This window comes from Ictidomys tridecemlineatus, unplaced genomic scaffold (assembly GCF_052094955.1).
Source record: "Ictidomys tridecemlineatus isolate mIctTri1 unplaced genomic scaffold, mIctTri1.hap1 Scaffold_576, whole genome shotgun sequence".
Taxonomy (NCBI): Eukaryota; Metazoa; Chordata; class Mammalia; order Rodentia; family Sciuridae; genus Ictidomys; species Ictidomys tridecemlineatus.
The window spans coordinates 163,679-168,491 of NW_027523884.1; the positions used below are offsets into that span (position 1 = coordinate 163,679).

The 4,813-nt window shown below is 44.8% G+C and overlaps 1 pseudogene; it reads right to left on the bottom strand.

The window, feature by feature from the left end:
* Positions 1 to 1,088: 1,088 nt before the first annotated feature.
* LOC144374092 (dual specificity protein phosphatase 4 pseudogene) lies at positions 1,089 to 1,863 on the bottom strand (annotated as a pseudogene).
* Positions 1,864 to 4,813: the final 2,950 nt, after the last annotated feature.

Below are 4,813 nucleotides of genomic sequence, written 5' to 3' on the forward strand. Positions count from 1 at the left end.
TGTTCAGAGGTGAAACAGTTGGATTACAAGAGCTGGATTGATCCATTTGATGAATTAAAAATTTGAATCAACTATTGTTTGGTAACTGTAAGCAGATGAGTCATAATGGGAGGAAGAAGGTCAGAGAGAGCATGAGCTTGGGCTATATATGTTCTGGTCCCATCCTCTCTCTCTCTCTCCCTGCTTCTTAGCTCCCATGTGCTGAGCAGATTTCCTCCATCATATCCTTCCCCCATAATATTTCTGCCTTGGAGCCAGCCAGTGGTAGTCTAAACACTCTGAAATTGGGAAACAAAGTAAGTCTCTCCTCTAAAAGTTGTTCTTGTATTTTTCATCAAAGCTCATTAACATAACAATGGCATGTTTTTAGGTCAATCAACTCAATCTTTACAAATAAGGCATCAGCCAGGTCTTTTATGCAGAGAGTAGAGTTCCCTCCAGTAATTATATTATATAATTAATTACATATAATTATATAATTAATTATATAATATAGTGCAGTTATATTACATTAAGGGATATATTCAAGATATTTCTATAATTTATAAATTTTCCACGAAGGACAGAGACCTCTAGTTGGATTCTGCACAGCTAGAAAAAAATGGAGCCAGGAGGAAGGTGCAAATACAGCACAGAAGTATTCCAGTGGACACTGCCCCAACAACTTGTGCCACTTAACACCTTGCTGTCAGGAACCCAACTTCAAGGGACCCTACCGCCTGGATGCGCAGAGCACTTCCACTGGACATGTACTGACTTCAAAAGAACACAAATTACCTACATGCCTCTCCTATCCCGAATTGTCCATATGCACATGTAGGTTTGTCTCACATGAATTCATCTCATTGAAGAATCAATGCCAATTGGAACTCTTACTTCAGATGAGACTGGGAAACTGCACTTGTCTATGCAGTAGTAGAAGGCATGATAAATGGAGAAAAAGACGTCTGCCATAGTAGACATTAGACTTATTATGTACTCTTGAAACAAATTTTATATTGTTCAGTCCCCACGCGGATCTTACATCCCTTGCTGGCAGCAACCTTGGTTTTAAGGGTTAGGTGAGTGGCTCTGAGTGCTGGGGGAGGTAGTGCTGAGGCCGAGAAGGTCCAGCAGTCAGCTGAGGGCCGAGTGCACACCCAGGAAGATAGGGAAGCTGAAGACAAATTGTGAGGTAAGGGTGGGAGTGGGCTTGCAGCACCCCTAAGGGGCCTGAAGGGCTGGCGGGCCTGGAGGGGCAGGATGTGGCCAGCACCTGGGACAGCTGCTCCATGAAACTCAAGGCCTTCTCCAGCCTCAGCTGCCCATTCCTCATTCCTGCTAAGCCAAGCAGATGGTAGCAGAGCACAGGATGCCCTCCTAACAGTGCACCATCCCTGGACTTTGGTAGTCCTTTACCGCACAGTCCTACTCCATGGCTTCCATGAACCAGGAGCCCATGTTGGACATGTGGTTGTCTTCCACCAGATGCGTTTCTACTGGTAGCATCCTTCCATGTGGTTTGGGAATTTGGAGGAGATATTCAACAGGGCTGTGATCCCTAAGGCATTCAGCATGTCTATCCAGGAAGCATTGTAGGCACCCTAGAAGTAGAAGAACCAAAGAATCTCCAAGGGACCCCTCTGCCTGGATGCGCAGAGCAGTTCCACTGGGCCTGCAGCCCAGGTGACAGGACTCAGTGGCACTGGTGGGATGTCTGCCGGGTCCTTGGTTTTGGAACAGAATTCTGGGTAAGCAGAGGAAAACTTCTCACAGTCACGTTTAGAGCAAGCAGATGTCTGCTCACTGGGGCTCAGGATGGAGTGCCTGCACTACTAGGGTCATGGTGCAGTCCTCCCTGAGCCCTTGGCATGCGAGCTCCATTCAAAGTAGAGGATGACAGCCAAGTAGAGGCTATTGTACAAGAGGCTTCCTCTTGGGCGTGCAGATTGGACTCCAGACTCATGGAGCCTTTGTTCCGCCTATTGTCCTGGGTGTTGTATCAAAGGAGGTGGACCGAACCTCGAATAGGAAAGGTGTGCAAAAAATCGAGCAGCAAGTGTTTACTGGTGCTGCCCAGCCCCAGGGTTGGAGGCTGCCCCTGCTGTCAGCCCAGCTGCCGCCACTCACTGCACCATCCACCCCGCTCCTCAACCCTTGGCAACCACCAGCTCCCAACCTCTGCCTTGGTGGTTCTCGCTTAGCTTCATCAGCCTTTTGAGCACATTGCCACCCATCTCTCCCAGTTAATCAATCGTCACCATGGAGTGTAGGAACTGGGGCGATAGATAGTCATCCAGGCCAGCCAGGCAACAGGAATGGGCGAACAAGGGTTAAGAGAAGGAGCCTTCAGAAGTGACCACCAACTTGGTCCCCTGAGGCTTGGGCGGCCAGACCCGTATTGGGTCACCTTCCTCCTGCATGTTCAGGTTACATAGCAGTTCTAGCAGCCTCAGGTGCTTTGCATGAGCTTGCACTCACTAGGGTGTGGCAGCAGAAGTGTGTGTGTTGAAGGGAGAGTAGCGCTGGCTCCTTCCTGTCATTGCCTCAAACGTGTTTTTCTGCTCCTGCACCTTGGGTTGCAGCCTGCTCATTGCTGCTCTTCCCCTAGCACCCGCCAGAGTTCTGGGCACTGCATCCACTTTTTCTTGGAGGAAGTTTGATAATTGGTTTGGCAAGATGCTTGTCATCTATGTTGTCATTGAGATAATTGTTTTTCATATCATACATCATTACAAGAGTATACATAGTACTAAGTCATTGTAACATCATAGGATCAATTCAGATAACTTTTGTATTTGGTATTGCTCATTGTGCTTTTCTATCTTACTTGGTTTTGTCCTCATAAAGTTTAGTGAACTTTTTAAGAATTTTTTTTCTGTTTTCTTGTTTTTCTTTATGGTGTCATCATTTTCTCCTGTCTTTATTTTACCTGGAAAAAGATAATAAGGGTAGGCCCTTATTATCTTTTTCCATCCACTTTGTTCTAATTTCTTCCCTCTTGTTTTTTGTTTGTTTTTGTTTTGTTTTTGTAACTAATCAAGGTAGATGATCAGAGTCAACATTTATTTTATCCATCCATATATCTTTCTAATGTAAGCAAGTTGAAGTAGAAGCAGTACTTTAAGAACTTCTTAAGACGCATCCTGTTTCTGTTGATTGGTTGAATGTCAGTTATCTTGTGCTCAAAATTATTTCCAAATTTCTTGTAAGTTTTATCTTTACCCCATATGTATACTTTACTAAAATGCTTTGGTTCATTTCAAAACTTTTGGTGATTTTTCACCAGGTTTACTTTGTTGACTCATCATTTAGTTCTGTTGTCAAATCATCGACTCTGAACAACATCCTTAAGAAAATTTGAGACTCCCTTTTTGCTTGTATCAGGTCACTTGCCAACACAGTGACAAAATACCTGAGATAAACAATTGAAAAGAAGGGAAGATGCATTTAAGATTTCCAGGAATCAAGGAAAAAGTGGGAATGTCCAAGAGTGCTGTCTGTACATGGGTCCACTGCCCAGAAACCCCAGCCCCTTTATGCTTTTCTTTCAACCCACTGTTCAGCCACGCAGCTCCCAGGGAAGCAGGGCACCCATGCAAGGGCACAAGTGGCTTTTCTGAAAACAGTAAGCCTCACCCAATCATGGGGCTTTGAGACAGGCAGACAGGATGAACCATGCCAACGCAGGTTATGGTTCATGGAAGCACATGTAGTGAACCTGGGCCTGTTATTCTGGGTGAGAAAGCGCATTCTGACCTGATGGTGACATTGAGGCTTGAAGTCATTCATGGGTGAACAGAGATGTTTGTTGCCATGTAGCCTCTTCAAGGGCTTTAAAAATGCCTTCCTTTCTAGCCAAGTTTGAAAGGACCTCTAATCTGGCACTCAATGACAACACTGTTCAACAACACTGCAAATGAAGTAACTTTTTCCTTCCCTGCTCCCCCAGCCTTTCCCAAAGAAGTACATCCTTCTTTCTCCAAAACCATTGCTCCTTCTGAAATGGCTTCTTAAAATGGCTTTAGTCCATGTCAGGCTTCAACATGGCTCCCCAGATGCTCTTCACAGGAGCTGTCACCAGGCAAGGACTCTGTCCCACCCCCAACTCTCTTGCACTTCTAGAATTCAAGGAGACCTGAACAGTGGAGTCCCCATTTCAATCCAAAGAGGGCCTTTGAAAAGAGTCTCCTAACAGGAGTTTAATTATGCAAGACTATATTAGTATACTTGCAGCAATCTGCAAGAGAGAGAAGATGGTGCTTCCAAGTACAAAGGATTCATTTCAGGTCTGTGCCAAAGTAATTGCTTTCCTCCATGATCTTGCCAGATAATTCACTAAAGAAAAATCTGAATTGTACCAGAGTTTCCAGGAACACCTTATGAAATGTGGCCTGTGTCACAGAGAGTGGGAGTGGACCTAGAAGAAAAATGCTCCAAAGACCAAAGCACACATCAGAGAGAGAAAAAAAAAAAAAAGTTCTATGGTTGTGGTCAATGTGCCCAGGATCCAGCAGCACAAACAACTAAGAAATAGTCCTTTCCCTTCCTTTCTCTTCCACCCCATCCTGCCTCTCAGGGACAACAAAGTCAAGATCTTCAGCTGACCTGCACACATCTTCAGGACACCATTCTGCACCTGGCCACTTGCTCATCTGCCTGCTATGGTGCTGCACTCTTTGTGATCCCACGTTAGTATATGCTACATTCACTGGCCATGGACTCCATGTACATATCTACTCTAAGCAAATTCTTAATTATTATTAGAAATAAATTGTTAGTGCTTGTGAAGTTGCATGATCAGAGTCAACACTGATTTTATCCCTGTGTCTTT